The sequence below is a fragment of the Pseudopipra pipra genome, chromosome W (assembly GCF_036250125.1).
Source record: "Pseudopipra pipra isolate bDixPip1 chromosome W, bDixPip1.hap1, whole genome shotgun sequence".
Classification (NCBI taxonomy): domain Eukaryota; kingdom Metazoa; phylum Chordata; class Aves; order Passeriformes; family Pipridae; genus Pseudopipra; species Pseudopipra pipra.
In genome coordinates this window covers 39,978,846-40,005,510 of record NC_087580.1, presented here as the reverse complement: position 1 = coordinate 40,005,510, position 26,665 = coordinate 39,978,846, and the positions used below count along the sequence as shown (strand labels likewise).

Below are 26,665 nucleotides of genomic sequence, written 5' to 3'. Positions count from 1 at the left end.
CGCACTCCTCTCCTGTCCGGTCGCCGTCCTGACGGACACTGACCCACCGTGGGCCACGGCCGCGCTGAGCACACCTGCTGCAGTGGGTGTCACAAAGGGCCCCTCTGTGACCCGCTACCGGCCACTAGCCACAGGTCCCAGTGCTTGTTGACATGGCACCTGCCCCCAGCAACGGGTCCCAGGGAGCCACCACGCAGGCAGGAACAGGCAGGGTGTCCCTGGGGACACAGGCCTGCCTCAGCCCTTGGCACTCAGCTGCCCTCAGAGTGTCTCCAGGCCCCACTTTGTTCTCATGTCTCCTTGGGACATCCCAAGGAGCCCCATGTTCAGACAGCCCTGCGTGCCCCCAGGACATCCCTTTCCTGTCCCCACACTGCAGAGCCTGGCCTCAGAGCCCTTCAGTCACATTAAATGCATAACGTTTGCTCAAGCTTAACAGAAACCATGGCTTTTGTCGCCTTTTCTCTTTCTCCCACTGACCAGCAAGAGCTTTTCCCCACTCAACAGCTCTTCCAGCACCAGGCCGCTCAGGAGCCCTCCCAAGGCCTTCGCCACACCCCAGACCCCTGCGTGGCACCCCGAGCTGCCCCAGGGGTGGCTGAGTGACCCTGCCAGGCTGGCAGAGTCTTGAGGGAGGCTTAGGGATGAAGTGGGGACGATGGCACCCAGGGAGATTCCTTGGATTCACCAAGGAAGGCCTAGACTAAACTACCCCAGGGATCCAGCTGGAAGGATCAGGCTCCTCAGCATGCTGGGAGCTGTCATCTGCTGGCACAGCCCAGCTGAGCGGCCGTATTGGTCCATCTGAGGGGCCAGGAGCTGTAGTCCTGCTGCTCTTGCCTCAGTTCTGTGTCTCTTCTACAGAATCAGACCAAAGAAGCCCCCAGAAGCCCAAAGGGCCCTGGAACAGCCCCTCTCTGACAGCCCCAGAGGTGCCCGGAGCTGCCAGCCAGCCCAGCTGGCCCTCGCTGCCCACAGCCCAGAGCCCCTCTGCCCTGTCCTTCTCTGGGAGAGGCTGTGCTGGGGCCGCGCTCCAGCCCTGAGCAGTCCCAGTTTTCAGGCAACATCATGGCTGAACCCCGGGACCCCCGTGGGTCAGGAAAAATACACAGCTCAGGGGGGGCAACCCCTACAATAAATAACTCAGGTGGCCGTTGTTTTTCTACTTTGCTCGATCCCAGAAGTTGCTGCTGCAGCGGGCCCGTGTCTAAAGCTGCTCTTTCCAAGTCTCATAGTCCTGGTGTTCGCCTACAAAAAATTGATGAATTAAAAAAAAAGAAAAGATGTGGCAATGCTGTTCATGAAGCCTTCAACAGTCACCAAGAGTTCTGTTCTGCAGAGATTTCAACTATTTCCTAAATTCCACACTTGTGGCTTCAGGCCACCAATATGGCTTGGCCATTAAAGCTGACATCAGCCAGGAACACTATACCTGGGACTCAGCTTGTATTTGGGATCTTATTTGGGTCCACCTCACAATTCAATTGTGTTGACACCTTCAAGACTACCTGAATCAAAGCACCTCCAAGAATCCAAGTCCTTTACACAACTGTGCAGCACCACTGTCTCGTTCTCAAACTCAAGGACTGAGAACACTCAGCTAAAATGGGCTGGTACCTTTCCATGGTGCAATTCACTGGCAAGAACACTGGAAATATTTCACATGGTTTCACACCTTACCCTCCATTAAAGGGAAGTGGCTCAAAAGCCACAAAGTTTGCACAAGGGAACAGTGGGGCAGAAGGGATAATTTAAGCACAGATGCCTAATCATCAATTTTGTGCATTTGGTTTTTTTTCCAAACTTTTACGTGACAGAGCAAAATTTTAAAAAGAATATATTATTATACATATTATAGCATGAATCAGATTTTGTTCTTACTGCAGAGCAGTGAAACATGATGGACAGTGCAAAAGTATAAACTGTGTTTTAATACAGTTCATGTAAAGATTTCAGCAGGTCATCAATGTCAACCACTTGCCCTGGGGACAGAGATGAAGCCATGTCTAGTGCAACTCAAGCAAAACACACCACATTATTAAGCCAGCATCAATTATATCCAGTGAAACAATCTCACCTTAAATCTCTGAGGCTGATGAAACTGTATTCTTGCCTTTTTCTGGTCAGAATCCTTCTTCAACTGGATGTAATTCACTTTGCCTTCTTTATTTAAAACCTTCTTCTTTCCATTCACACACTGCAGATATTCACATCTCGCCCATAGCACAGGCCCTGGCTGCACAGCTCCTTCAAGTCTGACAGCTGGAACAGGGACAGGCAGTAAGCAGCCACCTGGGGATCATTTCTCTGGATGAGCAGTGGCTTTTGCTCCCAGTACTCCTTGAAAAACACCTCTTCTTTGATGGGGGAGATCAAGCTCCTGAAGAGGCTGTCTGGGTTCTCAAAACTCAGGACTGAGGGAGAACAAGCTGCTTCCAGCTTTGCTCGTTTACACTGTGCCTGTGTTTCTTTTCCCATTTCAGCATGCTTCCCTCCTTTCTTGGGCATGGTTCCTGTTCAAGAGGAGAGAGGACCAAAACAATCAACCAGCAACACAACCTCAAGAGCTCACAGGCCCAGAGCAACAACTCTTACCCTTCCCAGTGGGATATCAGAGTATCCCGGGAACAGCTCTGGTTTCAGTCTCACTATTTGCTCCAAAGCATTAACAGTTTACAGAAGACAGGGAACATTGTTAGGCCTTCCTGTTGATGCTCTGTAATTACTACATTTACAAGTTTAAAACTTGTAAAATTGACCAGTTTAAGAACTAAAAGGCCAAGATTCTGCTTTCAGTCCTGTCGAGCTGTCAAACTTTGTTTATGTAGAACAAAAAGAATTCTTTCATACAAGCACAGACATTTCATTTTAAAGCTGGAAGTCATTTACTTGGTTTTTCCCAGGCAGATAGTATGATTGTGTACCATTATGCAAAAATAAAGAAGTTGATCTACAAATGGTTTGGCTGCCAAATTCTCAGGAAAGTTAAGGGGGAAATCAAGTAACGGTAGGTAACTGTGCAAGTCTGGAAAGCCAACACCTGAGAAGTTTGAACGTGCTGATGCCATAATTTCTAAGGAAAAATGACAGCTCTACTCCCTACACCCATTTGATAGGAAATGCTATCAATTTGTTGAGATACTTTTATTTACACAGATCCCGTATTTTGAAACTTAAACTCCAGTTCTGGTATTTACATGCAGCACTAAGTTCTTCTGTGCAGCAGGACACCCTTGCTGGCCCACTAACTCCTGGGCAGTGTTTCATCAGCAGCTCCTGCACAGCCTGTCCCTCAACAGTAACCGAGGGTCACCTCAGCCCTGCAGGAGGGAATTCACATCACCTCCTTCCTGAGAGAATGAACATTCCCAACTGCAGCATGAGGCAAGGGAACGGGTAAAAACTTAAAGACTGAAAATCAGTCCCTGACTGACAGCAAGATCTGAAGATGCTGCTGAAGGCACCAAGATCTAAAGCTGACATCCCCAAATGACAGCAACACAAATGCAACCAAGCCTGGATTAATAGTTTTGAATTCCAGACCTAAATCCATTGTACCAACCTCTCAGCTCATTCACACTGATTTAAAGAAGTTACATTCAGATATTTACTATTCATAGAACGCAGCTTCATTTACAACACGTGCTGTTCTGTAGCGTTCTGCTGGTTATTACAGCTGTTCCAAGCCCCCTGCCATGGGCAGGGATACCTTCCACAAGATCTAGTTGCTCAAAACCCCATCCAACGGGATCCAACCAGGCCTTGAGCACTGCCAGGGATGGGGCATCCACAGCTTCTCGGGGCAACCTGAGCCAATGCCTCACCACCCTCCAGCAGAAAAAAATTCTCCTTTACATTTAGTCTAAACCTAAACCGTTCAGCTTAAACCCATTGCCCCTTGTCCTGCAGCTACAGGCCCTCATAAAAAGTCCCTCTCCATCTTTCTTGCACCACTTAAGTCCTGACAGGCTGCAAGGAGGTCTCCACAGAGACTTCTCCAGATTGAGCCATCCCAACTCTCCCAGCCTGTCTCCGCAGCTGCTCCATCCCTCTCATCATCTTCCTGGCCTTCCCTGGACTTGATCCAACAGGTCTGTGCCCTTCTCACGCTGGGAGCTCCAGAGCTCCAGGTGGAGAATCACCAGAGCGCGGCAGAGGGGCAGAACCCCCTCCCTCACCCACGGCCCGCTGAATGGGATGCAGGATACGCCCGGATTTCTGGGCTGGGAGCTCAGCGCCAGCTCAGCCCCAACTTTCCATCCACCAGCACCCCCAATTCCTTCCGTGCCGGGCTGGAGGACAAACCCCAGCGCAGAACCCCACACGGGAGCAGCTGCTCCCCGCCAGGGCTGTTCCCTCCCACACCACGGCAGCTCCCTGGGAAGCGGCGGGAATAGCGCCGGGCACAGCGGGAATAGCGCCGGGCACAGCGGGAACACCGCCGGGCACAGCGGGAATAGCGCCGGGCACAGCGGGAATAGCGCCGGGCACAGCTGGAATACCGCCGGGCACAGCGGGAATAGCGCCGGGCACAGCGGGAATACCGCCGGGCATAGCGGGAATACCGCCGGGCACAGCGGGAATACCGCCGGGTACAGCGGGAATAGCGCCGGGCACAGCGGGAATACCGCCGGGCACAGCGGGAATACCGCCGGGTATAGCGGGAATACCGCCGGGCACAGCGGGAATACCGCCGGGCACAGCGGGAATACCGCCGGGCACAGCGGCTCCGAGGACACGCGGTGTCCCCGCTCCCCCCTCCCGGCTCCCGCCGCCTCCATCCAGCCCCTTCCCGTCCCGCGGCCCCGCACTCACCCGGGCAGGAGGGAGGATCGCGTGGGATCGGGGCGGGCCGGGATGGATCGGGGCGGGCAGGGGAGGCGAGGCCAGGCAGGATGTGCCGGCTGGAAGCGGGAGGCGGTCCTGCCGCGCTGGGAGTCACGGGAGGAGCCGCTTCCGGGCGGCCAGTAGGAAATCCGGCGGCATTCCAGTGTCATTCCAGTGTGTATTCCAGTGGGAACGCAGCAGCACTAAGGTTAATCAATCTGCTTCATACAACGGTGCCTGGGCTTCAGCTGCGTTATTTATTTTTTTTTCCTGGACCAAAAATCTTCTTCTAGAGTCTCCCTGAGTCTCCCTCAAAGAAAACTTTGGAATCCTCACCGAGCACGTGAAAACTTCCAGAAATATTTTTAGATGCCCGTTAATGGTTTGGTTTACGTTGGCTAATGATGTCAGAAACAAAAGAAAATGTTAGGTAGGCTTTGCTGAAGCTTTGTTCTTGTGTACTGGCTTGAAGGATACGAAGCAGAACTAGCAGAAATAAAAAAGGTGGATTTTGGAAACCTCAGCAGCCTTACAGTGCACGGCTGCTGTTGGTACAAAGTTACACTGCCATAAGTGTAACTAGAAGGACCTTTCAATGGCAGGTAAGAGAGGGGACTGTGTCCTGTCAACAACTTAAGGAGGGAGAATAACAGAGCCTTGCACATCTCCAACACCAGTTCAAATCCTTCCCTTTACGGAAAGTGGTTTTCAGTCTTGTTCCTCCTCACAGTGTGGTTGTTACACAGTCATAACTTCTGCTTCCCTGGCACTAGCTGGATCCTTTGGAACAAATGTCGTGATTCCAGTGGGTTCTGCATTCATGGATGCATCCAGCAAATTCCTGTGTGCTGAGCAGAGAAAGTGGCAAAGTATAATATATAGAAAAGGGGGATGGAGGACAGAAAAAGGCAAACGCTGCTCATACTGTTCAGTCCTTGTTCCTTTACCACCTGGGCCGCTCTGTCGCCAGCTGACCAAAATATCATGGTCACTTGAACATGAAATAAGGATTAATCAGCATGTGGCTGGGTTACCAGCAGAGAGATTTTGCCAGGGGTGAACCTGCAGCTGTCCTAATTGTAGAAATGTGTACAAATTAGGTAAAAAAATTTAAGTTTCTCTAGAAAGCTTTTTTTTTCATAGGCCTGTGAGCTTCAAAGAAAAAGAAGACAATCTCCACTTTCTAATTCTCAGTTCATCACTACATCCCTCAACATCCAGGACATTTTGCAAAATTTATTAAACTTCAAATATTTTAATGTAAATGCTCACCAATAGTTGGGATATTCAAAGTGAAAAATAGGTCACTGTCATGAAATTCTCTTTCTTTCTTTCATGAGAATTAGCAAGCTTTGAAGAAGGAAGTAGTTCTCCAGACTAAAAAGGTTGCATCACCTAAATTAACACTCACAGGATGTTTTCTCATTACAGATGGGCGTACCAGCAGATGCTAAAAATAGAGAGGCCACATCCTGCACCTCAGCCGGTCACAGACACCATTAAAAGATGTTATTTCTGTTCCAAAAATCCACAAAGTACCTCAGCATAACTGCCTGAACACCATCAGGGTGAATAGTCAAACAAATACACATTTACATAATGGCTGTGGTGTTTTTAATTTGCTGTGGGACATAAACCCCACACATCTGACCGGTGGTGCTGGACGAGATCGTCCAGCGATGAAGGCAAGTGCTTCCAACTCCAGGGCTGTCTCTTGAGCCGCCTCTAGAGTAGAATATCAGGGAATATCTCCGCATCTCTGTTCCGTCCTGCGATAGCCTCCATCCCTTCCCCAAGCTCTGGCAGTCCTGGTGGACTGCAGGCAGATTAGCCTCTGCCTAAGGGACAAAATCCATCCTATACGGCAAGGACTTCAAGTATTTCAGTTTTGAGCCAGTAGGGCACTGCAGTACTGTTGTGTAAACACTAAATAAGGACAAGGGGAAGGAAGAAAATAGAAACTTTTTTTTTTGGTTGCAAATAGTTTTTTTTCACGTGGGTTTAGGGTGGATATTTGGGAAAGGTTCTTCCCTCGGAGGGTGGTTGGCACTGGACCAGGCTCCCCAGGGCAGTGGTCACAGCACCAAGGCTGGCAGAGTTCAGGCACACGGTGTGACTCTTGGGGTCGGTGCTGTGCTGGGCAAAGGCTTGGACTCGACGCTCCTCGTGGGTCCCTTCCACCTCAGCACGTTCTGTGATGGTGCGATGAGTTCCCTCTCTTTCAACACTTTTGTTCTTTTTAGGGCTCCTCGCTGCCCGGGGCCCGAAGCCCGCCTTCCGCGCGCCTGCTTCCCTGCCCGTTGTGGCCGCAGCCAGGCGCTGAGTGCCCGCTCCCGGGCGGGCACGGCCGCTCGCTCCAGGAGTGGGGGGGCAGCGCCGGCGCCCCGAGGATTCCCGGGATTCCCTCGGCGGTTTCCAGGCAACGCTCCCCGCGCGCTCCTCGCTCCAGGGCCGAACGTGCGCAGCCAATGGGAGGCGGCGGAGTGGGCGGGGCGAGGCGGGGATTGGGCGGGGCGGGGGCGGGGCCGAGAGGGGCGGTTGGTGGGGTTTGGGTGGGAGCGGGCGGGGCCGGGAGCGGGAGCGCTGCCGCTGAGCGACCCCCGGGCAGCGACCCCCGGGCAGCGGCCCCCGGGCAGCGACCCCCGGGCAGCGACCCCCGGGCAGCGGCCCCCGGGCAGCGACCCCCGGGCAGCGGCCCCAAGACCCCCGGCGAGTGGCCCCCCGAGCGCGGCCCCGGGGGAGGGACCCCCGTGCGCGGCCCCCCGGCGAGTGGCCGCTGGTGAGCGACCCCCGGTGAGCGACCCCCAGTAAATGACACCCGGTGAGCGACTCGCGGGAAGAAGCCCCGGTAAGTGACCCCTGCGGAGGGACCCTCGGTGCGCGGCCCCCGGGGGTGTCTGTCCGGGGCTGGGCGCGTTCCTTCCCCGTGCAGAGCCGAGCGGGGCCGTGGCGGGAGCGGGGCCGGAGCGGAGCCGGCCGGGGGGGCAGAGGGGAGCCCTGAGCCGCCTTCTGCCGAGGGGGCTGCTGGAAAGGAGCCTGCGCTGGGAGGAGCGGGGGACGTGGCCCGAGGCTGAGGCAGGGGAGCTTCAGGTCAGCTCCTGGAGAAAGGTTTCTCCCTGTGTTTTTCGGGGGGGGCTCGGGCACTGCAGTGGGTTGCCCAGGCGGAGCCAGCACCCCGGCAGGTGTTTCAGAGGCGCCTGCATCTGGCCATGGCTGACACGCTTTAGTGGTTTGGGGGTTGCTGGGGCAGTGCTGGGCTGACAGTTGGACTTGATAGAATCATGGAACATGCTGAGTTGGGAGGGTCCCACCGGCACCGTGGAGTCCAGCTCCTGAGTTTTAGGCACCACTAAAGGAACTGAATCTGGATCGAGCTGTTTGACTCCAAAACCTCTTCTGCCCCTAGTCTACACTGCCAAGTAAAACAAAACAGACCGTGCAAAATAGAGGCCTGTGTTCCCCCCAAAGGGAAGGCAGGCATTTACAAACCGGGACAATAAATCAAAGCTCAGAACATACGTTCATGGTCCCCACAGTTGTATGACACATCAAACCAGTCCACTGTTACCCATGTAGAACTCTCATCAGGAACCCCAAACTTTCTTGTGTGTATTTGTATAGATATGTATATATACACATACCTATGTATGGATATCTATTTGTGTGTATCTCTGTAAGATTCTGTATCTTTGAATGTGATATTGGAATGCTATTGTTGTGTGGCAACAAGTGGACTTAAAAGGTTACAAGACTTTAGGAGATCACCTTTCTGCTTGTGGGTTCTATTTTTTAAAGAAGGTAACAAAAAAAGAACTCTTTAGCCAAATATAAGTTAAGGGCTCCTCGCTGCCCGGGGCCCGAAGCCCGCCTTCCGCGCGCCTGCTTCCCTGCCCGTTGTGGCGGCCGCAGCCAGGCGCTGAGTGCCCGCTCCCGGGCGGGCACGGCCGCTCGCTCCAGGAGTGGGGGGGCAGCGCCGGCGCCTCGAGGATTCCCGGGATTCCCTCGGCGGTTTCCAGGCAACGCTCCCCGCGCGCTCCTCGCTCCAGGGCCGAACGTGCGCAGCCAATGGGAGGCGGCGGAGTGGGCGGGGCGAGGGGGGGATTGGGCGGGGCGGGGGCGGGGCCGAGAGGGGCGGTTGGTGGGGTTTGGGTGGGAGCGGGCGGGGCCGGGAGCGGGAGCGCTGCTGCTGAGCGACCCCCGGGCAGCGACCCCCGGGCAGCGGCCCCCGGGCAGCGGCCCCAAGACCCCCGGCGAGTGGTCCCCGGTGCGCGGCCCCGGGGGAGGGCCCCCCGTGCGCGGCCCCCCGGCGAGTGGCCGCTGGTGAGCGACCCCCGGTGAGCGACCCCCAGTAAGTGACACTCAGTGAGCGACCCGCGGTGAACAAGCCCCGGTAAGTGACCCCTGCGGAGGGAACCCCAGGGAGGGACCCGCGGTGAACAACCCCTGGCAAGTGACCCCCGGACAGTCAGCCCCCGGTGCGCGGCCCCCGGGGGTGTCTGTCCGGGGTGGGCGCGTTCCTTCCCCGTGCAGAGCCGAGCGGGGCCGTGGCGGGAGCGGGGCCGGAGCGGAGCCGGCCGGGGGGGCAGAGGGGAGCCCTGAGCCGCCTTCTGCCGAGGGGGCTGCTGGAAAGGAACCTGCGCTGGGAGGAGCGGGGGACGTGGCCCGAGGCTGAGGCAGGGGAGCTTCAGGTCAGCTCCTGGAGAAAGGTTTCTGGCTGTGTTTTTCGGGGGGGGCTCGGGCACTGCAATGGGTTGCCCAGGCGGAGCAGTCTACACTGCCAAGTAAAACTGAACAGACCGTGCAAAATAGAGGCCTGTGTTCCCCCCAAAAGGAAAGGCAGGCAGTTACAAACCAGGACAGTAAATCAAAGCTCAGAGCTTACATTCATGGTCCCCACAGTTGTATGACACATCAAACCAGTCCTCTGTTCATTATCCGTGTAGAACTCTCATCAGGAACCCCAAACTTTCTTGTGTGTATTTGTATAGATATGTATAGATATGTATAGGTAGATAGATATACATACATAGATATGTATAGGTATATATTTGTGTGTATCTCTAAGATTCTGTATCTTTGGATGTGATATTGGCATGCTATTGTTGTGTGGCAACAGGTGGACTTAAATGGTTACAAGACTTTAGGAGATCACCTTTCTGCTTATGGGTCCTATTTTTTAAAGAAGGTATCAAGAAAAGAACTCTTTAGCCAAATATAAGTTAAGACCTTAATCAGAGCAAATGTATTGATTTTTATTTCCAATTGTACAACAAGTCATTCAACTATTTGCATACTCCAAAGCTGGGTTGGAAACTTCTCCCTCAGAAATAAGAAAAACTGTTTTCCGAGGCTGTTACTGACAGCCATGGCAGAGTTTCCAATAACAACTCCCCATTCTTGAAATGCAAAACCTGAAAAATGAAACAAGCGTTAACCTGGAATTCTTGTTGCCAGCACTGATCTGGACAGAAGTTATTAGAGAGTGGAGCAAAGCTAGCACCACAAACAACCTTGGGCTCTGCATTTGTTGGTCATGGCAACAAAGTTTTGCTTTTCAACCCATCTACTAAGGAAACCTTGCCAGAACTGTGAGCTTATAACACTACTTTTCTTAAGAAGTTAGGAGGCCTTAATCCAGTGTACACAGATGAGACCCTGAAATAGGAGAGAGGCCAGTTGCTGATGATCAGTGCAGATGAGGAATCAGCTCTGCTGAGTAGGCTTCAAGCTTTGTGATTTTTACAAGTGGACTATTTCAAATCTGTTGTAGAAGAAACAGTCTTTTCTGTTTGATCAACTTTCCACTTTCAGAATACTGGAGTTTATCCCTCAAATTCAGCCTGTAGTTTCAAAAGATAAAAATCCTTACAGGAAACCTTTCAGCCTCAGTAGCCAATTGCAACATACCCAGGGAAGTTCACAAACAGCACCATTCATTAAATGAACTGTTCTGGACCAGCCATCCCAGAGAGATTGATCTCCAGTGCTAAACCCCATAGAGTGCCAAGTGCCATAAGAGCTGATTTTTGGCTTCGCTGAGATTCTCTCTGGTTTCATTTGGTGTAGCTGGCACATCTGGAGCAAAGGGTCTGGGCAAAAGTACATCCTTAGAAGGGTCCAGTACAAATCATGTGACAAGATTAGCGATTTCTCTAATTGAGGAAGTATATTAGATACAGGAATGCATTTTTCTACCTCCTCTTTCCGCACTGCTGCTGTATTCCTTCATCATGCCCTGTGAGCAGTCCCAGTGTTCTGTGATTGACGCCATAAGGGACTTGCTAACAGGGAACAAACACCTCCGAGACAAAAGGTGCCACCACAGAAAGTTCTTGCTGCACAAGAAGTGCCCAGGCTGCCCCAACAACTGCACCTGAAGCCAAAGGATCCAGACTTTCTTTACTGGGGGAAAGGGCTGCTGATTCCCTTTTTTCAGCCCTGCGCTGCAATGGCCGGGCCCACCTTTTGAAACTTCAATCAAAATGAAGATTCCTGCCAGACAAAAGGTGCCACCACAGAAACCTCTTGCTACCCAAGAAGTGACCAGTCTTTCCCACACAGTGCACCTCAAAGCCAAAGCTTCCAGACATTCATTCCATAGGAAAAGAGCTGCTGTTCCCTTTTTTCAGCCCTGCGCTGCAATGGCCGGTCCCACCTCCTGGAAAATTCAATCCAAATGAAGATTCCTGCCAGACAAAAGTTGCCACCACAGAAAGCTCTTGCTGCCCAAGAAGTACCCAGGCTGCCCCAACAACTGAACCTCAAAGCCAAACCTTCCAGACTATTTTTCCTGAGGGAAAGGGCTGCTAATTCCCTTTTTCTTAGCCCACTACTGAATAGGCCAAAGGAACACCCAAAATAGATTCCAGATAAAGATTCCTGCCAGACAAAAGGTGCCACCACAGAAAGCTCTTGCTACCCAAGAAGTGCCCAGGCTGCCCAAACAACAGCGCCTCCAAGACAAAGCTTCCAGACTTTTTTTCCAGGTAGAAGGAGCTGCTGTTCCCTTTTTTCTGCCCTGTTCTGCAATGGCCGGTCGCACCTCCAGAAAGGTCTTGCTACCCAAAAAGTGCCTAGGCTACCCCATCAACTACACCTGAAGCCAAAGGATCCAAACTTTTTTTCCTGGAGGAAAGAGCTGCTGTTCCCTTTTTTCTGCCCTGCGCTGCAATGGCCGGTCCCACCTTTTGAAAAATTTAATACAAATGAAGATTCCTGCCAGACAAAAGGTGCCACCACAGAAATATCTTTGCTAAAAACGAAGTGCCCAGGTTGCACCACCTATATCTAAAGGCAAAGGTTCCAGAATTTTTTCCTGGTGGAAAAAGCTGCTGTTCCCTTTTTTCTGCCCTGCTCTGCAATGGCTGGTCCCACCTGCTGAAAAATTGAATGAAAAGGAAGATTCCTGCCAGACAAAAGGTGCCACCACAGAAAGTCTTGCTGCCCAAGAAGTGCCCAGGCTGCCCCAATAACTGCACCTGAAGCCAAAGCTTCTAAACTTCTTTTCCTGGTGGAAAGAGCTGCTGTTCCCTTTTTTCAGCCCTGCGCTGCAATGGCCGGTCCCACCTCCTGAAAAATTAATCCAACTGAAGATTCCTGCCACACAAAAGGTGCCACCACAGAAAAATCTTTGCTACGAAAGAAGTGCCCAGGCTGCACCACCTATACCTGAAGCCAAAGCTTCCAGACTTTTTTTCCTGGTGGAAAGAGCTGCTGTTCCCTTTTTTCAGCCCTGCGCTGCAATGGCCGGTCCCACCTCCTGGAAAATTGAATCCAACTGAAGATTCCTGCCACACAAAAGGTGCCACCACAGAAATATCTTTGCTAAAAAAGAAGTGCCCAGGCTGCCCCAATAACTGCACCTCAAAGGTTCCAGACTTTTTTTCCTGATGGAAAGAGCTCCTGTTCCCTTTTTTCTGCCCTGCGCTGTAATGGCCGGTCCCACCTCCTGAAAACTTCAATCCAAATGAAGATTCCTGCCAGACAAAAGGTGCCACCACAGAAAACTCTTCCTGCCCAAGAAGTTCCCAGGCTGCAGCAACTACACCTGAAGCCAAAGCTTCCAGACATTTTTTCCTGGTGGAAAGAGCTGCTTTTCCCTGTTTTCAGCCCTGCGCTGCAATGACTTGTTCCACCTGCTGAAAACTTCAATCCAAATGAAGATTCCTGCCAAACAAAAGGTGCCACCACAGAAAACTCTTGCTGCCCAAGAAGTGCCCAGGCTGCCCCAACGACTGAACCTCAAAGTCAAACCTTCCAGACTATTTTTCCTGAGGGAAAGGGCTGCTGATTCCCTTATTTTTAGCCCACTCCTGAATAGGTCAAAGTAACATCCAAAATCGACTCCAGATAAAGATTCCTGCCAGACAAAAGGTGCCACCACAGAAAACTCTTCCTGCCCAAGAAGTGCCCAGGCTGCCCCAACAACTGCACCTGAAGCCAAAGCTTCCAGACATTTTTTCCTGGTGGAAAGAGCTGCTGTTCCCTTTTTTCTGCCCTGCGCTGGAATGACTTGTTCCACCTCCTGAAAATCTCAATCCAAATGAAGATTCCTGCTAGACAAAAGGTGCCTCCACAGGAAGCTCTTGCTGCCCAAGAAGTGCCCAGGCTGCCCCAACAACTGCACTTGAAGCCAAAGCTTCTAAACTTCATTTCCTGGTGGAAAGAGCTGCTGTTCCATTTATTCAGGCTTTCGCTTCAATGGCCTGTCCCACCTCCTGAAAAACTGAATCCAACTGAAGATTCCTGCCAGACAAAAGGTGCCACCACAGAACGTCTTGCTGCCCAAAAAGTGCCCAGGCTGCCCCAATAACTGCACCAGAAGCCAAAGTTTCCAGACTTCTTTTCCTTAGGGAAAGAGCTGCTGTTCCCTTTTTTCAGCCCTGCGCTGCAATGGACAGTCCCACCTCCTGGAAAATTAATCCAACTGAAGATTCCTGCAAGGCAAACGTTGCCACCACAGAAAGCTCTTGCTGCCCAAGAAGTGCCCAGGCTGCCCCAAGAACTGCACCTCAAAGCCAAAGCTTCCAGACATTTTTTCCTGGTGGAAAGAGCTCCTGTTCCCTTTTTTCAGCCCTGCGCTGCAATGACTTGTTCCACCTCCTGAAAAATTTATCTCAGCTGAAGATTCCTGCCAGACAAAAGCTGCCACCACAGAAAACACTTCCTGCCCAAGAAGTGCCCAGGCTGCGCCAAAAACTACACCTGAAGCCAAAGGATCCAGACATTTTTTCCTGGTGGAAAGAGCTGCTGTTCCCTTTTTTCTGCCCTGCTCTGCAATGGCCGGTCCCACCTGCTGAAAACTTGAATCCAAATGAAGATTCCTGCCAGACAAAAGGTGCCACCAAAGAAAACACTTCCTGCCCAAGAAGTACCCAGGCTGCCCCAACATCTACACCTGAAGCCAAAGCTTCCAGTCTTTTTTCCTGGTGGAAAGAGCTGCTGTTCACTTTTTTCAGCCCTGCTCTGCAATGGCCGGTCCCACCTCCTGAAAAATTGAATCCACCTGAAGATTCCTGCCAGACAAAAGGTGCCACCACTGGAAGCTCTTCCTGCCCAAGAAGTTCCCAGCCTGAACGAACTGCACCTTAAGCCAAAGCTTCCATCTATTTTTTCCTGGTGGAAGGAGATGCTATTCCCTTTTCTGTGTCCTGCGCTGCAATGACCGGTCCCACCTCCTGAAAAATTGGATCCAACTGAAGATTGCTGCCAGACAAAAGGTGCCACTACAGAAAGCTCTTGCTGCCCAAGAAGTGCCCAGGCTACCCCAACATCTGCACCTGAAGCCAAAGCTTCCAGCCTTTTTTTCCTGGTGGAAAGAGCTGCTGTTCCCTTTTTTCTGCCCTGCGCTGTAATGGCCGGTCCCAACTCCTGAAAACTTCAGTCCAAATGAAGATTCCTTCCAAACAAAAGGTGCCGCCACAGAAAGCTCTTCCTCCCAAGAAGTGCCCAGGCTGCCCCAACAACTGAACCTCAAAGTCAAAGCTTCCAGACTATTTTTCCTGAGGGAAAGGGCTGCTAATTTTTTTTTTTTTAGCCCACTCATGAATAGGTCAAAGTAACATCCAAAATAGACTCCAGATAAAGATTCCTGACAGACAAATGTCTTACCACAGAAAGCTCTTTGATGCCCAAGAAGTGCCCAGGCTGCCCCAACAACTGCACCTCAAAGCCAAAGCTTCCAGCCTTTTTTTCCTGGTGGAAAGAGCTGCTGTTCCCTTTTTTCAGCCCTGTGCTGCAATGGCCTGTCCCACTTTCTGGAAAATTGAATCCAAATAAAGATTCCTGCCAGACAAAAGGTGCCACCACAGAAAATTCTTGCTGCCCAAGAAGTGCCTAGGCTGCCCCACCAACTACACCTGAAGCCAAAGCTTCCAGACATTTTTTCCTTAGGAAAAGAGCTGCTGTTCCCTTTTGGCAGGCCTGCGCTGCAATGGCCGGTCCCACCTCCTCAAAAATTCAATCCAACTGAAGATTCCTGCCAGACAAAAGGTGCCACCACAGAAAGTTCTTGCTGCCCAAGAAGTGCCCAGGCTGCCCCAACAACTACACCTGAAGCCAAAGCTTCCAGACTTTTTTTCCTGGTGGAAAAAGCTGCTGTTCCCTTTTTTCAGCCCTGTACTGCAACGGCCTGTCCCACCTTCTGGAAAATTGAATCCACCTGAAGATTCCTGCCAGACAAACGTTGCCACCACAGGAAGCTCTTGCTGCCCAAGAAGTGCCCAGGCTGCCCCAACAACTGCACCTCAAAGCCAAAGCTTCCAGAGTTTTTTTCCTGATTGAAGGAGCTGCTGTTCCCTTTTTTTTTGCCCTGTGCTCCAATGGCCGGTCCCACCTCCAGAAAAACTGAATCTAAATGAAGATCCTTGCCAGAGAAAATGTGCCACCACAGAAAGGTCTTCCTGCCCAAGAAGTGCCCAGGCTGCGCAAAAACTGCACCTCAAAGCCAAAGCTTCCAGACATTTTTTCCTGGTGGAAAGAGCTGCTGTTCCTTTTTTTCTGCCCTGCGCTGCAATGGCCGGTCCCACCTCCTGAAAACTTCAATCCAAATGAAGATTCCTGCCAGACAAAAGGTGCCACCACAGAAAGTCTTGCTGCCCAAGAAGTGCCCAGGCTGCCCCACCAAATGAACCTCAAAGTCAAACCTTCCAGACTTTTTTTTCCTGATGGAAAGAGCTGCTAATTCCCTTTTTTTTGGCCCACTCCTGAATAGGTCAAAGTAACACCCAAAATAGACTCCAGATAAAGATTCCTGCCAGACAAAAGGTGCCAGCACAGGAAGCTCTTGCTGCCCAAGAAGTGCCCAGGCTGCCCCAACAACTGCACCTCAAAGCCAAAGCTTCCAGACTTTTTTCCTGGTGGAAAGAGCTGCTGTTCCTTTTTTTCTGCCCTGCGCTGCAATGGCCGGTCCCACCTCCTGAAAACTTCAATCCAAATGAAGATTCCTGCTAGACAAAAGGTGCCACCACAGAAAGTTCTTGCTGCCCAAGAAGTGCCCAGGGTGCCCAACAACTGCACCTCAAATCCAAAGCTTCCAGCCTTTTTTTCCTGGTGGAAAGAGCTGCTGTTCCCTTTTGGATGCCCTGCGCTGCAATGGCCGGTCCCACCTTCTGGAAGATTGAATCCAAATAAAGATTCCTACCAGACAAAAGTTGCCACCACAGAAAACTCTTCCTGCCCAAGAGGTGCCCAGGCTGCCCCAACAACTGAACCTCAAAGTCAAACCTTCCAGACTATTTTTCCTGAGGGAAAGGGCTGCTAATTCCCTTTTTTTTAGCCCACTCCTGAATAGGTCAAAGTAACATCCAAAATAGACTCCAGATAAAGATTCCTGCCAGACAAAAGTTGCCACCACAGGAAGCTCTTTACTGCCCAAGAAGTGCCCAGGCTGCCCCAAGAACTGCACCTCAAAGCCAAAGGATCCAGACTTTTTTTCCTGGTGGAAAGCGCTGCTGTTCCCTTTTTGCAGGCCTGCGCTGCAATGGCCGGTCCCACCTCCTGGAAAAATTTACTCCAAATGAAGATTCCTGCCAGACAAAAGGTGCCACCAAAGAAAACACTTCCTGCACAAGAAGTGCCCAGGTTGCCCCAACATCTACACCTGAAGCCAAAGCTTTCAGACTTTTTTTCCTGGTGGAAGGAGATGCTGTTCCCTTTTCTGTGCCCTGCGATGCAATGACCGGTCCCACCTCCTGGAAAATTGAATCCAACTGAAGATTGCTGCCAGACAAAAGGTGCCACCACAGAAAGCTCTTGCTGCCCAAGAAGTGCCCAGGCTACCCCAACATCTGCACCTGAAGCCAAAGCTTCCAGCCTTTTTTTCCTGGTGGAAAGAGCTGCTGTTCCCTTTTTTCTGCCCTGCGCTGTAATGGCCGGTCCCAACTCCTGAAAACTTCAGTCCAAATGAAGATTCCTTCCAAACAAAAGGTGCCACCACAGAAAGCTCTTCCTCCCAAGAAGTGCCCAGGCTGCCCCAACAACTGAACCTCAAAGTCAAAGCTTCCAGACTATTTTTCCTGAGGGAAAGGGCTGCTAATTTTTTTTTTTTTTAGCCCACTCATGAATAGGTCAAAGTAACATCCAAAATAGACTCCAGATAAAGATTCCTGACAGACAAATGTCTTACCACAGAAAGCTCTTTGCTGCCCAAGAAGTGCCCAGGCTGCCCCAACAACTGCACTTCAAAGCCAAAGCTTCCAGCCTTTTTTTCCTGGTGGAAAGAGCTGCTGTTCCCTTTTTTCTGCCCTGTGCTGCAATGGCCTGTCCCACTTTCTGGAAAATTGAATCCAAATAAAGATTCCTGCCAGACAAAAGGTGCCACCACAGAAAATTCTTGCTGCCCAAGAAGTGCCTAGGCTGCCCCACCAACTACACCTGAAGCCAAAGCTTCCAGACATTTTTTCCTGGTGGAAAAGAGCTGCTGTTCCCTTTTGGCAGGCCTGCGCTGCAATGGCCGGTCCCACCTCCTCAAAAATTCAATCCAACTGAAGATTCCTGCCAGACAAAAGGTGCCACCACAGAAAGTTCTTGCTGCCCAAGAAGTACCCAGGCTGCCCCAACAACTACACCTGAAGCCAAAGCTTCCAGACTTTTTTTCCTGGTGGAAAAAGCTGCTGTTCCGTTTTTTCAGCCCTGTACTGCAACAGCCTGTCCCACCTTCTGGAAAATTGAATCCACCTGAAGATTCCTGCCAGACAAACGTTGCCACCACAGGAAGCTCTTGCTGCCCAAGAAGTGCCCAGGCTGCCCCAACAACTGCACCTCAAAGCCAAAGCTTCCAGACTTTTTTCCTGGTGGAAAGAGCTGCTGTTCCTTTTTTTCTGCCCTGCGCTGCAATGGCCGGTCCCACCTCCTGAAAACTTCAATCCAAATGAAGATTCCTGCTAGACAAACGGTGCCACCACAGAAAGTTCTTGCTGCCCAAGAAGTGCCCAGACTACCCCAACAACTGCACCTCAAATCCAAACCTTCCAGCCTTTTTTTCCTGGTGGAAAGAGCTGCTGTTCCCTTTTGGATGCCCTGCGCTGCAATGGCCGGTCCCACCTTCTGGAAGATTGAATCCAAATAAAGATTCCTACCAGACAAAAGTTGCCACCACAGAAAACTCTTCCTGCCCAAGAGGTGCCCAGGCTGCCCCAACAACTGAACCTCAAAGTCAAACCTTCCAGACTATTTTTCCTGAGGGAAAGGGCTGCTAATTCCCTTTTTTTTAGCCCACTCCTGAATAGGTCAAAGTAACATCCAAAATAGACTCCAGATAAAGATTCCTGCCAGACAAAAGTTGCCACCACAGGAAGCTCTTTACTGCCCAAGAAGTGCCCAGGCTGCCCCAAGAACTGCACCTCAAAGCCAAAGGATCCAGACTTTTTTTCCTGGTGGAAAGAGCTGCTGTTCCCTTTTTGCAGGCCTGCGCTGCAATGGCCGGTCCCACCTCCTGGAAAAATTTACTCCAAATGAAGATTCCTGCCAGACAAAAGGTGCCACCAAAGAAAACACTTCCTGCACAAGAAGTGCCCAGGCTGCCCCAACATCTACACCTGAAGCCAAAGCTTTCAGACTTTTTTTCCTGGTGGAAGGAGATGCTGTTCCCTTTTCTGTGCCCTGCGCTGCAATGACCGGTCCCACCTCCTGGAAAATTGAATCCAACTGAAGATTGCTGCCAGACAAAAGGTGCCACCACAGAAAGCTCTTGCTGCACAAGAAGTGCCCAGGCTACCCCAACATCTGCACCTGAAGCCAAAGCTTCCAGCCTTTTTTTCCTGGTGGAAAGAGCTGCTGTTCCCTTTTTTCTGCCCTGCGCTGTAATGGCCGGTCCCAACTCCTGAAAACTTCAGTCCAAATGAAGATTCCTTCCAAACAAAAGGTGCCACCACAGAAAGCTCTTCCTCCCAAGAAGTGCCCAGGCTGCCCCAACAACTGAACCTCAAAGTCAAAGCTTCCAGACTATTTTTCCTGAGGGAAAGGGCTGCTAATTTTTTTTTTTTTTAGCCCACTCATGAATAGGTCAAAGTAACATCCAAAATAGACTCCAGATAAAGATTCCTGACAGACAAATGTCTTACCACAGAAAGCTCTTTGCTGCCAAGAAGTGCCCAGGCTGCCCCAACAACTGCACTTCAAAGCCAAAGCTTCCAGACTTTTTTTCCTGGTGGAAAGAGCTGCTGTTCCCTTTTTTCTGCCCTGTGCTGCAATGGCCTGTCCCACTTTCTGGAAAATTGAATCCAAATAAAGATTCCTGCCAGACAAAAGGTGCCACCACAAAAAATTCTTGCTGCCCAAGAAGTGCCTAGGCTGCCCCACCAACTACACCTGAAGCCAAAGCTTCCAGACATTTTTTCCTGGTGGAAAAGAGCTGCTGTTCCCTTTTGGCAGGCCTGCGCTGCAATGGCCGGTCCCACCTCCTCAAAAATTCAATCCAACTGAAGATTCCTGCCAGACAAAAGGTGCCACCACAGAAAGTTCTTGCTGCCCAAGAAGTGCCCAGGCTGCCCCAACAACTACACCTGAAGCCAAAGCTTCCAGACTTTTTTTCCTGGTGGAAAAAGCTGCTGTTCCGTTTTTTCAGCCCTGTACTGCAACAGCCTGTCCCACCTTCTGGAAAATTGAATCCACCTGAAGATTCCTGCCAGACAAACGTTGCCACCACAGGAAGCTCTTGCTGCCCAAGAAGTGCCCAGGCTGCCCCAACAACTGCACCTCAAAGCCAAAGCTTCCAGAGTTTTTTTCCTGATTGAAGGAGCTGCTGTTCCCTTTTTTTTTGCCCTGTGCTCCAATGGCCGGTCCCACCTCCTGAAAAACTGAATCTAAATGAAGATCCTTGCCAGAGAAAATGTGCCACCACAGAAAGGTCTTCCTGCCCAAGAAGTGCCCAGGCTGCGCAAAAACTGCACCTCAAAGCCAAAGCTTCCAGACATTTTTTCCTGGTGGAAAGAGCTGCTGTTCCTTTTTTTCTGCCCTGCGCTGCAATGGCCGGTCCCACCTCCTGAAAACTTCAATCCAAATGAAGATTCCTGCCAGACAAAAGGTGCCACCACAGAAAGTCTTGCTGCCCAAGAAGTGCCCAGGCTGCCCCACCAAATGAACCTCAAAGTCAAACCTTCCAGACTTTTTTTTCCTGATGGAAAGAGCTGCTAATTCCCTTTTTTTTGGCCCACTCCTGAATAGGTCAAAGTAACACCCAAAATAGACTCCAGATAAAGATTCCTGCCAGACAAAAGGTGCCAGCACAGGAAGCTCTTGCTGCCCAAGAAGTGCCCAGGCTGCCCCAACAACTGCACCTCAAAGCCAAAGCTTCCAGACTTTTTTCCTGGTGGAAAGAGCTGCTGTTCCTTTTTTTCTGCCCTGCGCTGCAATGGCCGGTCCCACCTCCTGAAAACTTCAATCCAAATGAAGATTCCTGCTAGACAAAAGGTGCCACCACAGAAAGTTCTTGCTGCCCAAGAAGTGCCCAGACTACCCCAACAACTGCACCTCAAATCCAAAGCTTCCAGCCTTTTTTTCCTGGTGGAAAGAGCTGCTGTTCCCTTTTGGATGCCCTGCGCTGCAATGGCCGGTCCCACCTCTTGGAAGATTGAATCCAAATAAAGATTCCTACCAGACAAAAGTTGCCACCACAGAAAACTCTTCCTGCCCAAGAGGTGCCCAGGCTGCCCCAACAACTGAACCTCAAAGTCAAACCTTCCAGACTATTTTTCCTGAGGGAAAGGGCTGCTAATTCCCTTTTTTTTAGCCCACTCCTGAATAGGTCAAAGTAACATCCAAAATAGACTCCAGATAAAGATTCCTGCCAGACAAAAGTTGCCACCACAGGAAGCTCTTTACTGCCCAAGAAGTGCCCAGGCTGCCCCAACAACTGCACCTCAAAGCCAAAGGATCCAGACTTTTTTTCCTGGTGGAAAGGGCTGCTGTTCCCTTTTTTCAGGCCTGCGCTGCAATGGCCGGTCCCACCTCCTGGAAAAATTTACTCCAAATGAAGATTCCTGCCAGACAAAAGGTGCCACCAAAGAAAACACTTCCTGCACAAGAAGTACCCAGGTTGCCCCAACATCTACACCTGAAGCCAAAGCTTTCAGACTTTTTTTCCTGGTGGAAGGAGATGCTGTTCCCTTTTCTGTGCCCTGCGCTGCAATGACCGGTCCCACCTCCTGAAAACTTCAATCCAAATGAAGATTGCTGCCAGACAAAAGGTGCCACCACAGAAAGCTCTTGCTGCCCAAGAAGTGCCCAGGCTACCCCAACATCTGCACCTGAAGCCAAAGCTTCCAGCCTTTTTTTCCTGGTGGAAAGAGCTGCTGTTCCCTTTTTTCTGCCCTGCGCTGTAATGGCCGGTCCCAACTCCTGAAAACTTCAGTCCAAATGAAGATTCCTTCCAAACAAAAGGTGCCACCACAGAAAGCTCTTCCTCCCAAGAAGTGCCCAGGCTGCCCCAACAACTGAACCTCAAAGTCAAAGCTTCCAGACTATTTTTCCTGAGGGAAAGGGCTGCTAATTTTTTTTTTTTTTAGCCCACTCATGAATAGGTCAAAGTAACATCCAAAATAGACTCCAGATAAAGATTCCTGACAGACAAATGTCTTACCACAGAAAGCTCTTTGCTGCCCAAGAAGTGCCCAGGCTGCCCCAACAACTGCACTTCAAAGCCAAAGCTTCCAGCCTTTTTTTCCTGGTGGAAAGAGCTGCTGTTCCCTTTTTTCTGCCCTGTGCTGCAATGGCCTGTCCCACTTTCTGGAAAATTGAATCCAAATAAAGATTCCTGCCAGACAAAAGGTGCCACCACAGAAAATTCTTGCTGCCCAAGAAGTGCCTAGGCTGCCCCACCAACTACACCTGAAGCCAAAGCTTCCAGACATTTTTTCCTGGTGGAAAAGAGCTGCTGTTCCCTTTTGGCAGGCCTGCGCTGCAATGGCCGGTCCCACCTCCTCAAAAATTCAATCCAACTGAAGATTCCTGCCAGACAAAAGGTGCCACCACAGAAAGTTCTTGCTGCCCAAGAAGTGCCCAGGCTGCCCCAACAACTACACCTGAAGCCAAAGCTTCCAGACTTTTTTTCCTGGTGGAAAAAGCTGCTGTTCCGTTTTTTCAGCCCTGTACTGCAACAGCCTGTCCCACCTTCTGGAAAATTGAATCCACCTGAAGATTCCTGCCAGACAAACGTTGCCACCACAGGAAGCTCTTGCTGCCCAAGAAGTGCCCAGGCTGCCCCAACAACTGCACCTCAAAGCCAAAGCTTCCAGAGTTTTTTTCCTGATTGAAGGAGCTGCTGTTCCCTTTTTTTTTGCCCTGTGCTCCAATGGCCGGTCCCACCTCCTGAAAAACTGAATCTAAATGAAGATCCTTGCCAGAGAAAATGTGCCACCACAGAAAGGTCTTCCTGCCCAAGAAGTGCCCAGGCTGCGCAAAAACTGCACCTCAAAGCCAAAGCTTCCAGACATTTTTTCCTGGTGGAAAGAGCTGCTGTTCCTTTTTTTCTGCCCTGCGCTGCAATGGCCGGTCCCACCTCCTGAAAACTTCAATCCAAATGAAGATTCCTGCCAGACAAAAGGTGCCACCACAGAAAGTCTTGCTGCCCAAGAAGTGCCCAGGCTGCCCCACCAAATGAACCTCAAAGTCAAACCTTCCAGACTTTTTTTTCCTGATGGAAAGAGCTGCTAATTCCCTTTTTTTTGGCCCACTCCTGAATAGGTCAAAGTAACACCCAAAATAGACTCCAGATAAAGATTCCTGCCAGACAAAAGGTGCCACCACAGGAAGCTCTTGCTGCCCAAGAAGTGCCCAGGCTGCCCCAACAACTGCACCTCAAAGCCAAAGCTTCCAGACTTTTTTCCTGGTGGAAAGAGCTGCTGTTCCTTTTTTTCTGCCCTGCGCTGCAATGGCCGGTCCCACCTCCTGAAAACTTCAATCCAAATGAAGATTCCTGCTAGACAAAAGGTGCCACCACAGAAAGTTCTTGCTGCCCAAGAAGTGCCCAGGGTGCCCAACAACTGCACCTCAAATCCAAAGCTTCCAGCCTTTTTTTCCTGGTGGAAAGAGCTGCTGTTCCCTTTTGGATGCCCTGCGCTGCAATGGCCGGTCCCACCTTCTGGAAGATTGAATCCAAATAAAGATTCCTACCAGACAAAAGTTGCCACCACAGAAAACTCTTCCTGCCCAAGAGGTGCCCAGGCTGCCCCAACAACTGAACCTCAAAGTCAAACCTTCCAGACTATTTTTCCTGAGGGAAAGGGCTGCTAATTCCCTTTTTTTTAGCCCACTCCTGAATAGGTCAAAGTAACATCCAAAATAGACTCCAGATAAAGATTCCTGCCAGACAAAAGTTGCCACCACAGGAAGCTCTTTACTGCCCAAGAAGTGCCCAGGCTGCCCCAAGAACTGCACCTCAAAGCCAAAGGATCCAGACTTTTTTTCCTGGTGGAAAGAGCTGCTGTTCCCTTTTTTCAGGCCTGCGCTGCAATGGCCGGTCCCACCTCCTGGAAAAATTTACTCCAAATGAAGATTCCTGCCAGACAAAAGGTGCCACCAAAGAAAACACTTCCTGCACAAGAAGTGCCCAGGCTGCCCCAACATCTACACCTGAAGCCAAAGCTTTCAGACTTTTTTTCCTGGTGGAAGGAGATGCTGTTCCCTTTTCTGTGCCCTGCGCTGCAATGACCGGTCCCACCTCCTGGAAAATTGAATCCAACTGAAGATTGCTGCCAGACAAAAGGTGCCACCACAGAAAGCTCTTGCTGCACAAGAAGTGCCCAGGCTACCCCAACATCTGCACCTGAAGCCAAAGCTTCCAGCCTTTTTTTCCTGGTGGAAAGAGCTGCTGTTCCCTTTTTTCTGCCCTGCGCTGTAATGGCCGGTCCCAACTCCTGAAAACTTCAGTCCAAATGAAGATTCCTTCCAAACAAAAGGTGCCACCACAGAAAGCTCTTCCTCCCAAGAAGTGCCCAGGCTGCCCCAACAACTGAACCTCAAAGTCAAAGCTTCCAGACTATTTTTCCTGAGGGAAAGGGCTGCTAATTTTTTTTTTTTTTAGCCCACTCATGAATAGGTCAAAGTAACATCCAAAATAGACTCCAGATAAAGATTCCTGACAGACAAATGTCTTACCACAGAAAGCTCTTTGCTGCCCAAGAAGTGCCCAGGCTGCCCCAACAACTGCACTTCAAAGCCAAAGCTTCCAGCCTTTTTTTCCTGGTGGAAAGAGCTGCTGTTCCCTTTTTTCTGCCCTGTGCTGCAATGGCCTGTCCCACTTTCTGGAAAATTGAATCCAAATGAAGATTCCTGCCAGACAAAAGGTGCCACCACAAAAAATTCTTGCTGCCCAAGAAGTGCCTAGGCTGCCCCACCAACTACACCTGAAGCCAAAGCTTCCAGACATTTTTTCCTGGTGGAAAAGAGCTGCTGTTCCCTTTTGGCAGGCCTGCGCTGCAATGGCCGGTCCCACCTCCTCAAAAATTCAATCCAACTGAAGATTCCTGCCAGACAAAAGGTGCCACCACAGAAAGTTCTTGCTGCCCAAGAAGTGCCCAGGCTGCCCCAACAACTACACCTGAAGCCAAAGCTTCCAGACTTTTTTTCCTGGTGGAAAAAGCTGCTGTTCCGTTTTTTCAGCCCTGTACTGCAACAGCCTGTCCCACCTTCTGGAAAATTGAATCCACCTGAAGATTCCTGCCAGACAAACGTTGCCACCACAGGAAGCTCTTGCTGCCCAAGAAGTGCCCAGGCTGCCCCAACAACTGCACCTCAAAGCCAAAGCTTCCAGAGTTTTTTTCCTGATTGAAGGAGCTGCTGTTCCCTTTTTTTTTGCCCTGTGCTCCAATGGCCGGTCCCACCTCCTGAAAAACTGAATCTAAATGAAGATCCTTGCCAGAGAAAATGTGCCACCACAGAAAGGTCTTCCTGCCCAAGAAGTGCCCAGGCTGCGCAAAAACTGCACCTCAAAGCCAAAGCTTCCAGACATTTTTTCCTGGTGGAAAGAGCTGCTGTTCCTTTTTTTCTGCCCTGCGCTGCAATGGCCGGTCCCACCTCCTGAAAACTTCAATCCAAATGAAGATTCCTGCCAGACAAAAGGTGCCACCACAGAAAGTCTTGCTGCCCAAGAAGTGCCCAGGCTGCCCCACCAAATGAACCTCAAAGTCAAACCTTCCAGACTTTTTTTTCCTGATGGAAAGAGCTGCTAATTCCGTTTTTTTTGGCCCACTCCTGAATAGGTCAAAGTAACACCCAAAATAGACTCCAGATAAAGATTCCTGCCAGACAAAAGGTGCCACCACAGGAAGCTCTTGCTGCCCAAGAAGTGCCCAGGCTGCCCCAACAACTGCACCTCAAAGCCAAAGCTTCCAGACTTTTTTCCTGGTGGAAAGAGCTGCTGTTCCTTTTTTTCTGCCCTGCGCTGCAATGGCCGGTCCCACCTCCTGAAAACTTCAATCCAAATGAAGATTCCTGCTAGACAAAAGGTGCCACCACAGAAAGTTCTTGCTGCCCAAGAAGTGCCCAGACTACCCCAACAACTGCACCTCAAATCCAAAGCTTCCAGCCTTTTTTTCCTGGTGGAAAGAGCTGCTGTTCCCTTTTGGATGCCCTGCGCTGCAATGGCCGGTCCCACCTCCTGGAAGATTGAATCCAAATAAAGATTCCTACCAGACAAAAGTTGCCACCACAGAAAACTCTTTCTGCCCAAGAGGTGCCCAGGCTGCCCCAACAACTGAACCTCAAAGTCAAACCTTCCAGACTATTTTTCCTGAGGGAAAGAGCTGCAAATTCCCTTTTTTTTAGCCCACTCCTGAATAGGTCAAAGTAACATCCAAAACAGACTCCAGATAAAGATTCCTACCAGACAAAAGGTGCTAACACAGAAAACTCTTCCTGCCCAAGAAGTGCCCAGGCTGCCCCAACAACTGCATCTCAAAGCCAAAGGATCCAGACTTTTTTTCCTGGTGGAAAGAGCTGCTGTTCCCTTTTTTCTGCCCTGCGCTGCAATGGCCGGTCCCACCTCCTGAAAAATTGAATCCACCTGAAGATTCCTGCCAGACAAAAGGTGCCACCACAGAAAGTTCTTGCTGCCCAAGAAGTTCCCAGCCTGCACGAACTACACCTGAAGCCAAAGCTTTCAGACTTTTTTTCCTGGTGGAAGGAGATGCTGTTCCCTTCCCAGCACACTGTGCCAGCCTCAAAGGCTGAGGGGGCCCAGCGCACCCAGCTTGGGGGGCCACAGGCTGCTTACTTCAGCAGAGACAGCTCTCTCCTCAAGAAACTCCAGGCTGGGGGTATCGGCCAGGCGCTGAACAGGCGCGGCGTCAGTGCTCGCCACGCCCTCCGTCGTTGTGGCGTCGGCCTCCTCCGTGAGACCAGG

At 50.9% G+C, this 26,665-nt stretch overlaps 1 protein-coding gene and 1 long non-coding RNA gene across 2 annotated transcripts in view; one reads left to right on the top strand and one right to left on the bottom strand.

Annotated features, from left to right (window-relative positions):
* The window catches only part of LOC135405248 (zinc finger protein 271-like), a 774,083-nt gene that overhangs the window by 592,359 nt on the left and 155,059 nt on the right, over nucleotides 1-26,665 (top strand). The window lies entirely within an intron of this gene.
* Nucleotides 12,357-26,665, bottom strand: part of LOC135405704 (uncharacterized) — a 614,579-nt gene continuing 600,270 nt past the window's right edge. The window contains exon 3 of the long non-coding RNA XR_010425963.1: nucleotides 12,357-12,396. This is a non-coding gene — a long non-coding RNA (uncharacterized LOC135405704). The remainder of the gene's footprint in view (nucleotides 12,397-26,665) is intronic.